Raw genomic sequence first — 17,847 nt, 5'->3', positions numbered from 1 at the left:
CGCGCTCTACTACCAGTCAACGTAAAACGTATAAATACGTTTCCCGCATACAATGTGTTCATATAGGATGTCTACAGACTATACCAGTGATGGCGAACCTATGACACGCATGTCAGAGGTGACACGCAAACTCATCTTTTTGGTTAATTTTTCTTTGTTAAATGGCATTTAAATATATAAAATAAATATCAAAAATATAAGTCTTTGTTTTACTATGGTTGCAAATATCAAAAAATTTCTATATGTGACACGGCACCAGAGTTAAGTTAGGGTTTTTCAAAATGCTGACACGCCAAGCTCAAAGGGTTCGCCATCACTGGACTATACCATACATCTTTGGAAGATGTGGGGAGTAGGAGGGATTTTCCACTTTTTATAACTGTATTTATATTTATAATGTAGTTGAGATAACACATTTTATGTATGTTATCTCATTTAATCCTCACATCAACCATCTGGGGATAGATATTGTTCTTTCACTTACAGATAAAGAAGAGTGAATCAAAAAAAAAAAGAAGAAGAAGAAGAGTGAATCACTGAGGTAGGTAAATCTTGTTCGAGGCCCTACAGCAAGCAAACAGAAGTGCCCAGATACAAATCCAGGTCTATCTGACCTGTACCCTGCTACTCACATATTTACTACTTGTTTACTTAAAGAACTCATTTTGTCTTTATTCATTTTACAATAAGCAGTATTATTTTTGTAATTAAGAAAAATATTGGCCTGGCCATTGTGGCTCAGTTAGTTGAGCATCGTCCCATACGTCGATTCCTGGACAATTGCCCAGGTCGTGAATTCGGTTCCCGGTCAGGGTGCCTACGGGAGGCAACCGATAGATGTTTCTCTCTCCTCTCTCCTCTCTCTCTCTCTCTCCCTTCCTCCCTCCCTCCTTCTCTCTCTAAAAAAAAAAAAAAAAAAAAAAAAAATCAAAACATATTTTATTTAAAAAGAAAATATTATCTTGCTGCAGTCACTTCAAAGTACAGCACACTATGCTCCAGTGAACACATGAAAGATAGAAAGCTTTGTTGCTGATATGGAGAGTTAGTGGTCTGGACAGAAGATCAAACTGGTTTTCTCACTGCTAAAATCTTAACAGATTTGGAAGCGAAGTGTTCCATTGGAACTGGAGGTATCAGTGTGAATACCTAATCTAATAAGATTCCTTGAATAAGCAGCTGATTTCAGGACTGTACAAATAAAGTAAAAATGAGCCTGAAAAATCTTCTTTTGCCAGAAAGCAAAGCAAAGATGTACTCAAAAAAAAAAAAAGAAAAAGAAAAGTAGGGCATATGGAAAAAAGGACACAGGATCCAGTTTGAAGGAATCCAGCTGCCACTGGATAAATCTGGGACATTTTAGCTATCTAAATAAATAGTACTACCAACAACTTATCTCCCAATAAATGAGATACCATGTATTCATACAGAAATAAATGATTGATTATATAAAGAGAGAGAAGGAAAAAATTATTCATTTGGAGAATTCTACCTAATAAACATAGGAAAGGCAGATGGAGATATTTTAAAGCTATCATTTAGTGGCTATCAAATTAATAACTGTTGCAGGAAAGATTCAGCATCTATATATAAAAAAGCCTAAGCAACCGAATGACTGGTTGCTAGGACGTGCAGTAACCACCAGGGGGAAGACACTCAATGCAGGAGCTGCCCCTTGGTGGTCAGTGCGCTCCTACAGCCAACCTCCCCCCAGATCAGCCCCGATCACTGGCCAGGCCAAGGGACACTATCTGTGCATTAATTCATGCACCAGGCGTCTAGTTGGATATTAAGATTCATTGGTAAAAGGCTGATGAGAAAAAGTGTATAAAAATTATATATTGTAGGCCCTGAGAAAGAAGATACCTACTAAGAAGGGCTCCTGGTGAGTTTATTGGTCAGAGCCTAGCAGCTGTTTCTAAAGAGGGGCCTCTCCAGCAAACTGCACTTCAGAGAGAAAACCTACACTGAACTGCCTACCTGCACTATGCTCCCAAAAACTCAACCAGCCTTTACTAAGGAGTTCCTGGAACCAACAGGACTGAGACTTCCCATCCACCTGAAGCTGCACAGTTATATCTTCCATCAGCATCTTTACCTACCTATCAGAATAGCTCCATTCTGACGAATCAGGACAGTGCTTTTTGTACCAAACTGTGAGGATTTTGAGTTATCATTAGAATGAGGACAGATCAATCAGGGTCTAGGAGTGGGGCCTTCTATCTATATTAGTCAGCTGCCCGCTGGCTCAGAGAGCACGTTTTCCCCTTGCAGGCAGACTGCCTTTCCCTGGCTAAAGTTGAAACACCAAAGACATCTTGCTGGACCAGAGCAGAGGAGGTGGAGCAGGGCAGAGTGAAGTGGAGCAAACCAAAGCAGAGCTGTCTAGCCAGAGAGGGGCCTGGGCCAATGCTGCCTGGCAGCTGTGATGCTTCATAATTGAGCTGTAACACTATTGAGCGGTTCTAGTCTTGTTGTTCTTACAGCTGTGCTGTATCATAATTTCATCATAAGTGTTAAATTATGTGAAAATAAAGTTACCAAAATGGGAAGGGGGGGGGGGGATAATAAAGTACAGCACACTAGATTTTTCAATAAATAAGGTTACAATGAGCTCTTGGCGAAAAAATAAAGGTCAGACTCCTGCACAACAAATCAAATCCAAAACTAAGTCCCAGATAGATTCAAGAGGTAACTGTAATAAATGACAACATAAAAAGAACAAAAGGAAAACATACAAGTAATTTTATCCCAAGTATAGCCACTTTTATAGCAATCCAAGCAAAAGCAGAATCCATTTTTTAAAAGAAGTTCAACAGATTTAACTACATAAGTATCAAAGGTTTCTGTATATTAAAAACAAAAAGTTTAGATTCAATGAAAAGACTGAGGGAAGCATTTATATCATGACGTTACTTTAAAAGATGTGAAGGCAATACAACAGTCATTAAATAAATAGGAAATTAAACCAAAAAAGGGGCCCAAATGATAAACATTTTTAAATGTTCAGTCATCCTAGCAATCAAAGAAATGGAAACAAGATACAGTGATATTTTCTATTTGTAAATCAATAAAGAATTGTAAAATTTATAATATGTGGTCTACCCAGGGGCAAGGGTAACATTTCCCACTCTCTGCTGCTGGGAGTGAAAACTGGCACACCTTTCTGGAGAACAATTTCACAATAAGTAATAAAAGCCCTGAAACTCTGCCTACCCTTTGACCCTACACTTCCATTTCCAGAAACTACTCTTAAGAATCATGAATGAGAAAAATATTTGGCTTCAAGGATATTCACACTAAAACATTACAAAGTATACCACTTATTAGTAACAAGGCACAGTATATGTGTGTACTATGCCGGCAGCTGCAGTGTAACAGGTGTTTTTATACTGTACTAGAGGCCCGGTGCATGAAAATTTGTGCACTTGGGGGGGGAGGGTGTCCCTCAGCCTGGCCTGTGCCCTCTCAAAGTCCGAGATCCCTCGGGGGATGTCCAACTGACAGCTTAGGGCTGCTCCCTGGGGGGGGGGGATCGGGCCTAAGCTGGCAGTCAGACATCCCTCTGGCAGCCCAGGAGCCCTCAGGGGATGTCCAACTAATGGCTTAGGCCCGCTCCCCCTGTGGAAGTGAGCCTAAGCCATTAGTTGGACATCTTTAGCACTGCCACGGAGGCAGGAGAGGCTCCCACCACGGCCGCTGCACTGGCCAGCCATGAGCTGGCTTCTGGTTGAGTGGCTTTCCCCCTGTGAAAGCGCACTGACCGCCAGGGAGCAGCTCCTGCCTTGAGCGTCTACTCCCTGGTGGTCAGTGCACATCATAGCGATTGGTCATTCCTGGTCATTCTGCCATTAGGGTCAATTTGCATATTACCCTTCTATTATATAGGACTAGAGGCCCGGTGCACAAAAATTTGTGCACTCAGGGGTAGGGGGTCCCTCAGCCCGGCCTGTGCCCTCTCGCAGTCTGGGATCCCTCGGGGGTGACCACTTGCTGGCTTAGGCCTGCACCCTGGCGGATTGGGCCTAAGCTGGCAATCAGACATCCCTCTGGCAGCCCGGCAGCCCTCGGGGGATGTCCACTTGCCAGCAGGGAGCAGGCCTAAACTGCAGTCGGACATCCTTAGCACTGCTGAGGAGGCAGGAGAGGCTACCACCACCACCACTGTACTGGCAGCCATCAGCCTGGCTTGTGGCTGAGCAGAGCTCCTCCCATGTGAGAGCACCCTGACCACCAGAGGGCAGCTCCTGCATTGAGCGTCTGCCCCCTGGTGGTCAGTGTGTGTCATAGTGACCAGTCATTCCCAGTCCTTCTGCTGTTAGGGTCAGTTTCCATATTACCCTTTTACTATATAGGATAGAGGCCTGGTGCACGGGTGGGGGCTGGCTGGTTTGCCTTAAAGGGTGTCCCGGATCAAGGTGGGAGTCCCACTAGGGTGCCTGGCTAGCCTGGATGAGAGGATGATGGTTATTTGCAGCTGGTCACACCCCCTTCAGGGTGGGGGTCCCCACTGGGGTGCCTGGCCAGTCTGGGTGAGGAGCTGAGGGCCGTTTTCAGACTGGCGTGTGACTGAAGCTCCCAACCTCTCCTTTTTTTCTTTTTTCTTTTTTATTCTGGGATTTATTTACCTTCTATGGCTGTCACTGGAACTGAGAGCCAGCTTTAGCTATGAGGCTCAGCTCCAGCTCTGAGACCTCGGCTGCTGAAAGCAGCTATCTGGGTGTTTGTTTGGCTTCTATAATTGAAACACAGTTGCAACTCCAGCTCTGAGGCCGGGCTGGCTGAAAGCAGGTATCTGGGGTTTTGTTTAGCTTCTATAATTGCAACATTGTTTCTTAGAGTGCAGCTCAGAGGCCAGCATCGGCAGGCGGGAAACCTTGGCTTCCTCCATCACTGGAGCAAGCAAGCCTCCTGTTCGCTTCAGCTGCCTGGCTGCCAGCCACCATCTTGGTTGGCAGCTAATTTGCATATCTCGCTGATTAGCCAATGGGGAGGGTAGCAAAGTTACGGTTAATTACCATGTTTCTCTATTATTAGATAGGATTAGTAGGAAGATAAACTGAAAAATAATTTGCTACTTGTAACAAGTCTTTAAAATGTTGCTATCTTCAACACAGCAATTTCACTTTCTAGGAATATATTCTATGTAGACAAAGATTTGTATTACAAAGATGTAATCACCACTATATTCTTTACATTACCCAAAAGGATTATAAACATCCAAGAATTAGAAGCAAGGTTAAATATAAAGTATGACAAATGCATGTCATTAATATGACTATCATGCTGTCAAAATGATTTATTTTCAATCATTTTAAATAAAAAGGGAAAATGTTCACAATATAATATTAAGTGAAAAATAGAGACTAATATGTAAGGGAAGAGATAAAAGCAGAGTTGTTGGGTTTTTTTTTTTTTTTTAAAAACTAAGGTCTTCAGATGGATTACTTGATGTGCAAAGTATCTAGGGAGTAAACTGTAATTTCTCTAAGGTACCTGCTTCTCAAGAAAATGTGATTTTTATTTTATGCTATGGACGCATTCTATAACTGATATCATTAGTGCCCTAAGCCACCCACCCTAAATGAGATAGAAAATGAAGTGAAAGTTTGCTAAGCCATATATAAATCATCTTTATGGCTCTGGCATCCTACTTCATCCTTTGTGGGTGACTTCAACTCGAGGCTTCAGTTTTGTCATCCCTTTAGCCTTCTGATTCATCAGACTCCCTAACTTCACAATTCCTTGTCCTTCTTGACTTACATACTCCTTATCCTTCTTTAACTCATAAAGGGATGGACTAAATGACCTCAAAGATCCTCTTAGAATCTAGGACACCACTGACTTACAACTGCCTTGCACACAGAAAGCACATACAAATTTGTTTTATTGGGGGGAACACATTACCAACATCCCAACTCAAGGCAGCAAGGCTACTCCCAAGGCTATTCCTTGGTTTCACCTCTAAGATTTCAAGCACAGTGCCCTCCTTGAAAGCTCCCACCCCTTAATTTTCCATCGAATCCATTAATACAGGTTTGGGTCCTCATCAACTATTTTCTCCATTCTAAGCCACAGTGTTTTCATACTGTATTTTACAGCTCTACTTCAGAAATAAAGAAAAGAAATCATGCTAGGAAGAGTCAGGGCTGGAAAGAAAAAAAAAAAAAACAGGAAACAAAAAGATTTTTGGAGTCTGGAATATCTAAACAGATAAAATTTCATAGAGAAAGGCAAAGTTCAACACTTAGGTCCACAAACTATGTACATGGAAATGACTTAGTTTAACAGCAGCACATGCACACACAGAGTTATGGCTTGAGCTGACAATAATTTCAGTGAGTCAAGAATACATTGCCGAACCGGTTTGGCTCAGTGGATACAGCGTCGGCCTGCAGACTAAAGGGTCCCAGGTTCGATTCCAGTCAAGGGCATTTACCTTGGTTGCGGGCACATCCCTACGGGGGGGCGTGCAGGAGGCAGCTGATCGATGTTTCTCTCTCATCAATGTTTCTAACTCTCTATCCCTCTCTCTTCTTCTCTGTAAAAAAATCAATAAAATATATTAAAAAAGAATACATGACTATTTAGAACAAAAACCACCACCTTATTTTTGTGTGTGTGTTTTCTTAAACAAAGTATAGTGTCAAAAATGAAGGCGTTAAGGTTGCTGTCTACGCTGTACTCTTTTAGATGACACTGTATGCTGAATACTGTATTAACAAAGTAAATGGAGGGCAGAGGATTAAGAAGCTGGTGAGGGGATTTGAAACTGTAAAACAAGAAACATCAGAAGGAAATGGAGATAGTTAGCCTGAGGAACAGAAGCCCTAGGAAAAGAAGAGACATGATGGCTAATCTCCAAAACCTGAAGAACTTTACAACAGAATATGAATAGACTTGTCTATATGGCCCTGAAAGGTGTCCATCGTGGAGGCAAACTGCAGCTCAATAAGGAAAAGCCTCCTAAAAACTAGTCTACAAATTAGAAAGGGTTTGTCCAGGGAGGTCCACGTCATTGTAAGTATTCAAATAGGGACAGGCCAGTAAATATTATTGGTCAGTTCAAGAATTCTGTCACTTACTACATCTAGCCTGGTAAAATAATTAAGCCTCCCCAAGATTCAGTTTTCTTTCCTAACTTCCTTCCCCTCAAAAAAAAAAAAAAAAAAAAGGAATTTTGGCCCTGGATGGTGTTGCCCAGTGGCAGAGCAGCAACCCTAGCACCAAAGGGTCTCTGGTTCCATTCCCCAGTCAAGGGCAAGCACCTGGGCTGCACGTGTAGGAAGCAACCAATGATATTTCTCTCTCACATGTTTCTCTCTCTCTCCTCACCCCTCTTCCTCCCCCCCCACCCCCCCACTCAATCTAAAAGCAGAGGGAAAATATCCTTGGGCAAGGATTAAAAAGGAAAAAAATGTATAACATTTAGCCTCCTATTTCTCAGAGTTAAAGATCAAAATCTACATGGAAAAAAAAATTATATGAAAGTACTATATGATGGAAAAGAACTACAGTAACCTAAGACATTGTAATCTACCATCACCACATATTTATGTCTTATCTCTCTTATCATACACAGGCTAATGGCATATTTTCAACCTAATTCATGTTTTTATTCCTCCTTCAGCGTATCAAATATTTGTTGGGAAAAAAGTTTAAAATGAAGTTGGAGAAGTGGGTTAAAATGACAACAATATAAGAAGATAAGATAACAAAGAAAAAGTCACTAAAGCAAATATCCAGGATGTTAATCATTAATGTCACTGACCAGTCTAAAAGGTACTGGGCACAGTCAAATGGAGAAATAAACAAAAGTAATGCCATGTATTTGAGGAGGTGCCTATACTACACAGCCAGCTGCCTTGCTCATTCTGTTAAGGATTGCATGCATATATGTACTGTCTATATTTCTTACGTATATGATGCTGCTTTCACTCTACAACAGCAGAGCTGAATAGTTGCAAACCTAAACAGTTACTATTTGGCCCTTCACAGAAAAAGTTTGCCTACTTTTCTGTAAAAATACTATCAGGTTATAAACCACAGAGGTGGCTGAATGCTGAGACATAATTCATCTTTCTATGGCTCCATCCCTGGGATTTTAATGGGTCATATCAGTGCATGTGAGCAGAATTCTACACTAACCATTATGGCCTACGTGTAGGAGTGGTACTTATGTCACTAAATGGAGTCTTCATATACCTCTTATAAACTCGAGAGTACAAAAATTTTAATCCTGCTTCTCTTCCACCTAGTAACATCACCAAAGAGATCTGAAAAATTCTAACTGTACAAGAAATGTGGGCTGGTTCAGGTAGAAAAAGATCATGCTTATAGGTGAGCCTAACCCTGTCCCTCTTGAATTCTCAAACTCACTCTGCCTGAGCCCCGCCACTTTCATGGAACCTACAAATATGTGAAAAATCCTTTCTTTCCCCTAAGTTATTCTATTATTACAGGTTTTCAAAAGAAAGTTACCAAAAATTAAGAGAAAACAAAAATGAAATGGAAATAAATATGTTAAGACAATTGTTGAATTAATATGAAGTTTTCCAAGTTAAACTTAATATCCAGGAGAAATTAGTGCACACTTTTAGGACTTTACGAATGATTCCTATTCCTTACCTCACTCTGAAAAATAACTATATGCAAAGACACCCAAATCTCTGCCAACAACAGATCTGGAGGGATCTTCATTTTTTTCCCTAATGCCTAACTCTACTATCCTTTCAGGCAATATTTCCAACCCTCCACCAGGGGACTACTTAACCAGTCTCACCTCAGATAGGGACCCTCCCCCCCTCCAGACCCCCCCACACACACACCCCTGCCACCACCTCACACCCCTACACTCACTCCTCAATGACTTTTCACTCAATAGCTAGCCCAGTGTCCTGAGGGAAAAGGCGTGTCCTTATCTAGTCCCCATCCATTCTTCTGCTGGTTGCCAAACCATCCTTTGAACTTTCCCCACTGTCTTAGAACTCCATTTCTCAGGGTTAACCCTGACTCATTTCTCTCTCACCTGTTTACTTCAAGTCTTTTCTGATGCCTAATCATTAAGAGATTCCAATTACACACCAAACATCTAATGCCAATCACCACCCCTCCAGAAAATGAGGAGTGGGGGGGATGAACATAGATGCTTGTCAATCTTTTGGTTTGTAGGTATGCCTCCTGAGAGCATCAACCATATCTTTGGGTAATAAATAACTAATGTTTCAAGTATGCTGAAGATCCACGATTCTGATTCTCTTTCCAAAAAGCATCATCTAAGCTTAGTTGCCTACCTACTTCTAAATACTTATGAGGGTTCCTCTGGCTCCCCACAGGATAAGGTATTTTTAACCCAGCAAATAAGAGTTTAAGAAGATAGCTTTTCTTTCATTTAAAAGTCCCCCTGCTAAGTAAGTTGCTGAGAATGCTTAGCTTCTACTCAAAACTATCAAGGCCCCACAGGTTATCATCCCAGAGCACTCTGATAACAGCAGTGCTAATCAAGACTAATTGCCGAGCAACACAGGAGGAAATGTAGACGATCTACATGACGGTAACACACCAAGACTTTTTAGTAAAAACAAAAGAACACACGGGGAGCCCAGCCTTCAAACGTGAACCTGCCTACACTGGGAGAACAGCACGAAGAAAGAAGAAATGCTACAGATGCCTCTTCAGTAGCTCACACATGGAGGGAGCAAAAACGGGCACGTGCTGTTCCGATTCCCTCCTCCTCAGGAGTCCCACCAAGAGGACTTGCTGAAGCCCTGAGAATGTTTGAAAAGGAAAGAAGACAAAGTCCAGGTGAAGGGGAGAAATCCACCAAACCCAAGTCCTTTGATCGCCGCAGATGTCTAAAAGGGAACTGAAACACTGGCTCAACGTGGGGAAGAGGGGAATTCCCTGGCTGCAGAGTGGCAGCCGAGCCAGTCTCCGGAGCGTCCGGGCCAGGACTACTCGGCCAGGGTTTCGGCAGCGTAGACATGCGCTCCGCAGCCCGTCTCCTGCCCGAGCGGCGCCAGGCCCAGCGCCCCAGAGCCCGGGCCTGGCCCCCAGCGCCCCAGATGCTCCTGCCCCAGCAGCACCTGGACCCGAGCACAGGAAGTGGCTGTTCACCAGGAAAGGAGGTGAGCCTGGCGAAAAGGAGCCTGCGGGAGAGCAGCTGCAGGCGCCGGTCCGAATGCAGCGCAGAGCAGATGTGGGAGTGTGTGCACAGGGAGCCCAGGAGGGGGGCCGTGGGGAAAGCCCCTTCAGCGACCGCAGATGCTCGACACAAGCCGCTGGACAAATGAGGGGGGCAAAGAATGGGGGGGGGAGGCTTTAAAGCGCAGAGGAGGCTGCACAGCTGAAGCCGAGCTCTCGGAAAAGGGAATGGAAGTGGGTGGAGGCCACCAAACCGGGGCTGCAGGGGGCGTGCGGGGGTGGGGAGGGCGTGTTTAAAGCCCCACCGAGACCCGCTAACCCTCCTCGCCCGTGACTGAAGCCCTGAGGGTCCACTCCCCGGGCCGAGCCGCCTGGGAAGGCCTACTCCTAGACCGCCAGTCCCCCCGCGCCGGGCAGCAGCCTCCGCGGGCTCCGGCGGCCCCAGCGCGGCCAGACGCGGTGCCCTGCGCAGCGCGGCCCCCAGGTCCCTACCACGAGCCCCTCCCGAGCCGCCGCCCCCGGCCTCTCCGGGCTCCCGCCGCCAGGAGTCCTACCGGCTTCCAGTTCAGGAACGAACCGCCGCCGCCGCCGCCCGTGTGAAACTCGGGTTCCCAAACGCCGCTCTCGCCGCCTGCCGCCCGCCTTCCAGGCCGCGCCGGCCCCTCGGCTCCCCCTGCCGGCCGGCAGCCATTTCCGACAAGTGACTGCGGAACTTGCCGAAGTGCGAAGTGCGCCGGCCGGAAACGGCCGAACCCGGGCGCTCGGGAGCCGCGGAGCGGGCGGCGTTCGAGACTTTCCGGGCGGCGCCCGAAGGACCGCCGGGGCCTCGGCTCCGCTCCACTCCGCTCCGATGCGGGACTGGCCGGCCCGGGAGCGGCGGCCCCGCGGGGGATTGTGGGAAACGCGGCGGGAAGGAGGACGCCGGGGGTGAGCGGGGCCGTGCGGGGCCGGGCGCTCCGACCCGCGCCCTCCCGGCGCCCCTGGCTCCCTTTGGAAGACCTCGTCCGGGGAGTGCGGAGAAGGCTCCCGGCTGCTCTGGAACGGGTTCCCCTCCGGAGCCGCGGCCGCCGGCCCCGTGAAATTCTAGCCTAAAGATAAACCCAGCCCCGTAGAAAGGCCTCCCTCAAGGAGCTGGCTGGGCTCCAGAGATGGTCGGGAGTTTTGAAACACTGAATACTTAACCACAAGACAAAAGGCTGCACGGCTTGAATGCTTAGGAAAGAAATACCGGAGTTTTGCAACAAAAAAACAACAACCAAAAAACCTTAACCCAGTCGTGTGGCAATAATTAACCAAAACAGAGAGGAACCATTTGAAATATTTAGAGCCAACCCCTGTGACCTTTTCTCCAGTCCTAAGCTACCGCGTGACTGTCCACTTCCACGCTTGCAAAGCCAGGGCAAGACTTAACCGAACCGATGGGGATGGATGGGGTTGGGCGAGGGAACTCTGACCAATCCTAAAAGGCACACCTGGTCATTCCTGTTAACTCAAGAATGAGTTAAAACCATTCTTTAAAATCGATAAAGAATCTTTAAAACTGCAATATAATCTAAGCTCAAATCTGCATGAACGTGATGTTTCTTACATGTTTTTAATGCCCAAGGGGCAGGGCTTCTACTCCAGGGTTTTGTCACCAGGGAACCCAAACCACACCAGGACCTGGAGAAGCTGGCTCCCATCCCTGTGCCTGGGTGGTCCGCTGCTTTAGACAGACTGCATGCACCCCAGAGCCGGGCTCCACAGCTGCCACAGCCCATCTACACACCCTTTTTGGTGGGGCCCAGACCCATGCTCTAGCCAAGAGGCCAACAAAACACGGAGGACTGCTTAGTGTCCCACGGGGGACAGTTTGAACTAAGGATTCCATTTGCAAAACAAAACTTTAAAAAACTTAACACCCTGTTTTCCAGAGCGCACTCTTCATCTTCCATCCCCATCAGCCCCTCCTCTTTCTGATGCTCCTTTTCTTTTTTTTTAGTTCATTTTTTTTTTATTTCTTAAAGTATTACAAAGAGTATTACACATGTCTCCTTTTTTCTCCCCCTTGACATTCCCCTGGCTTTCCCCACTCCCCAGTGTCTTGTGTCCATTAGTTATTCTCATATGCATGCATATAAGTCTTTCGGTTGATCTCCTACCCCCCCCCAACCCTCCCCAGGGTTCCCACTGTAGTTTGACATTCTGCTCAATGCTGCTCTGCCTCTGTATCCATTTTTGTTCATCAGTCTATAATGTTTCTTATTATCCATAAATGAGTGAGTTCATGTGGTATTTTTCTCAGCTTCCCAGGGGCCATCTCAGCCTCACAGGGGCCATCTCAGCCTCACAGGGACCATCCCTGCCTCACAGGGGCCGTCCCAGCCTCACGGGTGCCATTTCAGCCTCACAGGGGCCACCTCAACCTCACAGGGGCCGTTTCAGCCTCACCAGGGCCGTCTCAGCCTCACCGGGGCCGTTTCAACCTCACTGGGGCCGTCTTGACCTCACAGGGGCCGTTTCGACCTCACCAGGGCCATTTCAACCTCACCGGGGCAGTTGCAACCCTGATGCTCCTTTTTCTTCTCTCCTTCCTGACATCACCTTACTCCCCCCTCTTATATTTTTCTTTCCCCTCACACTTCACTCTCTTCTCTCCTTTCCCCTTTATTTCTATGACCTAACTCAGTGGTGGGCAAACTCATTAGTCAACAGAGCCAAGTATCAACAGTACAATGATTGAAATTTCTTTTGAGAGCCAAATTTTTTAAACTTAAACTATATAGGTAGGTACATTGTTATTAACTTAATTAGGGTACTCCTAAGGCTTAGGAAGAGCCACACTCAAGGGGCCAAAGAGCCGCATGTGGCTCTCGAGCTGCAGTTTGCCAACCACGGACCTAACTTATAGTCCTACCACCATCACATGTGTACAAAAAACAAAGCCTTTTTGTTGAGGAAAGTCAGAGAGAGGGAAGCAAATTTTTACAAATCAAAAGCATTCCAAGAGATGAAAATGGGGAAAACTGTTGCCAATGCAATGAATAGCCTAAGTTGTTGTGTGTATGTCTCTGTAATTCTCTCCCTCTCCCTCCCTCCCTTCCCCCCCCCCCTCTTTCTCGTTCATCTTCTTGGCTTTCCTCCAGAGATCTGTGCAGCAGGCAGAAATCAGGCAGTATGGGAGGAGACTCCACAGAAGCCACAGTAAGAATCACCAGGTGATGGTTCATCTCCACACTGTGCAAGAGAGAGCCTGCAGATAGTTGCTACCTAAAGGACACAGCCTAAAAGTCTTCTTACACATCCAAATGACTTAACACATGGCTGCCCCTTAAGTCAATTATTCGATTCTATCGATAACCAAGCTTTAGGAAGAAAAAGGATACTCATCCAAAATCTGGTGTACCCTCAACTTCACTGGAGCCCTGGTTGCTGCTGCTGACCACCTTCTGCCTCCTCTGTATCTTGTGAGCCTGTCCTCTCCTGCTGCTTCTTCCTGTCAAACAGCTCTAGCTCACACGGTTCGTATCTCCACCTAGGCAGGACTTGGGCTACCTTCTTTTTCCTCTCCACACTCTCTTCCTTGCCAGTTTCAATTAGCTTCCTTGCATCATCGTCTCCTCTAAGCAGATCCCTCACTGCCACACTCTTCCAGTTTGCCAGCTGCAGGCAGGCATCCCATCATCACCCTATTAATACATATTTTATAAATACTTAATTGCCAGGCAATATGCGAAACCCTTTATTGGCATTGTCTCGTTTTAATCCTACATCGAGGTATCACCTTGCACTGTTTTTTAACAGTCATATATGTAGATATGTATCTGCTTCAAGGAAGCAGGAAAAACAAACCACTGTGCTTTTGGTACCAAACAGCAGGAGCCTATGGGCTCTTCTCGCTAGAGCCGTGGTCGGCAAACCGCGTGCGGGCGCACACGTACAGTGCGATTGAAACTTCATGGCCTATGCGCAGAAGTCGGTATTTTGTGGAAGAGCCAGTATTTTGTGGAAGAGCCACACTCAAGGGGCCAAAGAGCCGCATGTGGCTCGCGAGCCGCGGTTTGCCGACCACTGCTCTAGAGAACAGTCATAGGGACTCAGCAGTACCCAATCTCTTTCTTAGTTACAGATTTTCAATTCCCAGAAAAGACATGATTGGCCTGGTTTGGGTGTCCTGTCCATCCTTCAATCAATGAGCTTAGGCAAACCAGCAGGTCAACCTTCTCTAAACATGGCTATTGGAACCACTCCGTATAGAGGGCTTGTTCTCAGAAAAATAAGTTGTGTGTATGTCTCTGTAGCCATACAACATTCACCCATTTGTTCATTCATTCCAGCAACAAACCATTGAGCACCTATCAAAATATATCAAGGTTCTTTCATGTATGCAAAATGTTTAAAATAATACCCTGCTCTATCATGAAAGTCACAACATAAAATGGTAAGAAATCACCAGCCGAAACCGGTTTGGCTCAGTGGATAGAGTGTCGGCCTGCGGACTGAAAGGTCCCAGGTTCGATTCCGGTCAAGGGCATGTGCCTGGGTTGCGGGCATATCCCCAGTGGGAGATGTGCAGGAGGCAGCTGATCGATGTTTCTCTCTCATCAATGTTTCTAACTCTCTATCTCTCTCCCTTCCTCTCTGTAAAAAATCAATAAAATATATTTTAAAAAAAAAAGAAAGAAATCACCAGATAAAATGCATAACAATATTCATCCACAAGAGATAATCAATTTAATCACATGTGATGAAAGATAATTCACCACACCCTACACATATATAATATGTATAATATTATACATATTATTATATGCATAATTAGTAGCAATGTATACATATTCAACAAAACAAGTTCATGGCAGCACCATTAGGAATAGACAATAACAGAAAACTGCCCAATGTCCGTCAGCAGTAGAAGGGATCAAGTATAGTGTATCCACACAATGGAATACAGCAATGAGACTGAAAGCTCCACAAATATATACAATATTGATTTATCTTACAAACGATGTTAAGCAAAAGAAACCAGCCACACACAAAAAAGTATATAGGGTATGATTCCACTAATATAAAATATAAAAAACAAGCAAAACTACCCTTAAGGAGTAGTAACCAGAGGGGAGTAAAAGGAACCACATGGGTGCTAGTAATTCTGTTTCTTGAGCTGGGGAGTGGTTACACAGGTATGTTCAGTTTGTCAAAATCATTAAGTGTACACTTGCCATATGTGTCCTTTTCTAGAGATATTATCCTATCTAATAAAAGAGAAACATGCAAATTAACCATAACCCCAACACCCTTCCCATTGGCTAATCAGCAAGGTATGCAAATTAACTGCCAACCAAGATGGCGGCCAGCAGCCACGCAGCTGAAGCGAACAGGAGGCTTGCTTGCTCCAGTGACGGAGGAAGCCAAGGTTCCCCGCCTGCTGCTGCCGGCCTCTGAGCTTGCACTCTAAGCAACTATGTTGCAATTATAGAAGCTAAACAAGCTCCAGAGACCTGCTTTCAGCCAGCTTCGGCCTCAGAGCTTAGAGCTGCTGTGATGGCAACAGAGTTTCAATTATAGAAGCCAAACAGACCCAGAAACCTGCTTTCAGCCCTCAGAGCTGGAGCCGGCTTTCAGCTCCAGTGACAGCTATAGAAGGTAAATAAATCCCAGAATTAAAAAAAAAGAAAAAAAGGGAATTAAAAAAAAAAGAAAAAAAGTTGCCCTCCAGCCTGAAAACGGCTCTCAGGCCCTCACCCAGACTGACCAGGCACCCTAGTGGGGATCCCCACCCTGAAGGGGGTGTGACCAGCTGCAAACTGCCTTCAGCCCGTCTTCCACACTGGCCAGGCACCCAAATGGGACCCCCACCCTGATCCAGGACACTTTCAGGGCAAACCAGCCAGCCCCCACCCATGCACCAGGCCTCTATCCTATACTACAGGCAGGGTGGGACAGCGCAAGCTGCTATCTGGGCCCCATGTGCAACCCTGGGCAGTGGGGCATAAGCCCCGCCCCCAGCCGGGACCCGTGTGCCACCTGAGCCCCCAGCCGGAACCCCGTGCCACCTAAGCCCTGCACTGCTAAGCCCCGCCCCCAGCCGGGACCCTATGACTATTGGAGAGCAGGAAAGTGCCGCTGGGCCCTGGGTCACTGTGGTGATCCAGCGATAGGTAAGTAGAAAAGTGCGGCCTGTAGGCAGCCCCCAGCTGGGCCTGATCTGGGAGCAGGAAAGCAAGCCCGGCCTGAGGGCAGCCCCCAGCTGGGCCTGATCCGGGAGCAGGAAAGCAAGCCCTGCCTGAGGGCAGCCCCCAGCTGCGCCTTCTCCCCAGTCGCCATGAGGATCCAGGAGCAGGAAAGCAAGCCTGGCATGAGGGCAGCCCCAAACTTTCCCTGCTCCCCGGTCACCATGGTGATCCGGGAGCAGGAAAGCAAGCGGGCAGCCCCAAGCTGGGCCTGATATGGGAGCAGGAAAGCCCGGCCTGCGGGCAGCCCCTAGCTGGGTCTGCTCCCTGGTCGCCATGGGAATCCGGGAGCAGGAGAGCAAGCCCAGCCTGTGAGCAGCTCCAAGCTGGGCCTGCTCCCCGGTTGCCATGGAGACCTGGGAGCGGGAAAGCCCGGCCTGTGGGCAGCCCCCAGCTGGGCCTGCTCCCTGGTCGCCATGGCGATCCGGGAACAGGAAAGCCCGGCTTGCAAGCAGCACCCACATCCTGGCCGAGCTCAAGGGAGAGTACAACATGCAGTGGAGGCCAGGAGCCTGAGAGATCAACACAGAGGGGGTCCTGCTCCAAGCCTCCATGGTGTGGCTGGGGGCAGGCCCCCAGCAGACACACACACACACACACACACACACACACAGTGCCTGCTCTGAGCCTCTGCTGCCAGACTGTGGCCATAAGTAGGACATCCACTGAGGGCTCCCGGACTGTGAGAGGGGCAGGCTGGGCTGAGGGAACCCCACCCCCAGTGCATGAATTTCGTGCACTGGGCCTCTAGTCCTTCAATAAAACGGTATTTAAAAATAAGTAATTAATGGTCAAAGCAAGGGGCTTTTAATCGCCCTTGAACACTGCCACCATGATTATCATTGAGTTGCCAATTATTTCCATCCCCACCCCCACCATTATACCACCTTCTTAGAGGCCCTGAGCACCATCAGCCTTTGGAAAGAGCCCCCATCCTACCCATGGCCTCCTCCCCTTCAGCCCCAGCTGACTGGGCTTCCTCTCATCTGGGAACTTGGGAGTGGGACACTGTAAAGCCAAGTCAGGCAATGGACAGTGGTTCATCTAATGACTTGTATATATTTGGGGAAGGAAATTCTGGATACATGCCCGGTGATAAGCCAAGAAAGCTGGTCTGCAGAAAACAGAGCCAACATACAGAAGGAGACTAACCAGGCTATGGGAGATGGAGGGAGAGCCTCTAAGGATGCTCATTTTCCAGTTATAGGCATGTGTTCCAGCTGTCACAGGGGAGCCTGAGCCTGGCCGGTCAAAATAAATAAGTGAAATTAATTTTTGAAACCTGACTTATTTAAGCTTGTATGAATAGCTTTCTGTTTGTGGCATATATTATTTCATTTAGTTCTTAAAAGAACCCTACACAGTAACGATTCCCACTTCAGAGATGAGAAAACTGAAGCCCAGAGCGGTTAAGGAACTTGCCATATCACACACCTGATGATGATGGTGCCAGGATTAGGACCCAGGCAATCTGACTCGAGAGCATGAAATT

The 17,847-nt window shown here is 46.7% G+C and overlaps 1 protein-coding gene across 4 annotated transcripts in view; it reads right to left on the bottom strand.

Moving 5' to 3' along the window:
• Positions 1-17,847, bottom strand: part of EXTL3 (exostosin like glycosyltransferase 3) — a 116,039-nt gene that overhangs the window by 44,614 nt on the left and 53,578 nt on the right. For 2 of the 4 annotated variants that reach the window (XM_059697580.1, XM_059697583.1), the window contains exon 1: positions 10,698-10,839. The exons of 1 other annotated variant lie outside the window; for it this stretch is intronic. The gene's annotated coding sequence lies outside the window, so the exon portion shown is untranslated. Of the gene's footprint in view, positions 1-10,697; positions 10,840-17,847 lie in introns of those variants that run through there. One more of the 4 variants, XM_059697582.1, reaches the window with a different exon arrangement.

Source organism: Myotis daubentonii, chromosome 5, assembly GCF_963259705.1.
Source record: "Myotis daubentonii chromosome 5, mMyoDau2.1, whole genome shotgun sequence".
NCBI classification, from domain to species: Eukaryota; Metazoa; Chordata; class Mammalia; order Chiroptera; family Vespertilionidae; genus Myotis; species Myotis daubentonii.
Note: the sequence above shows the minus strand (reverse complement) of the source record. Positions and strands in the feature narration are given on the sequence as shown.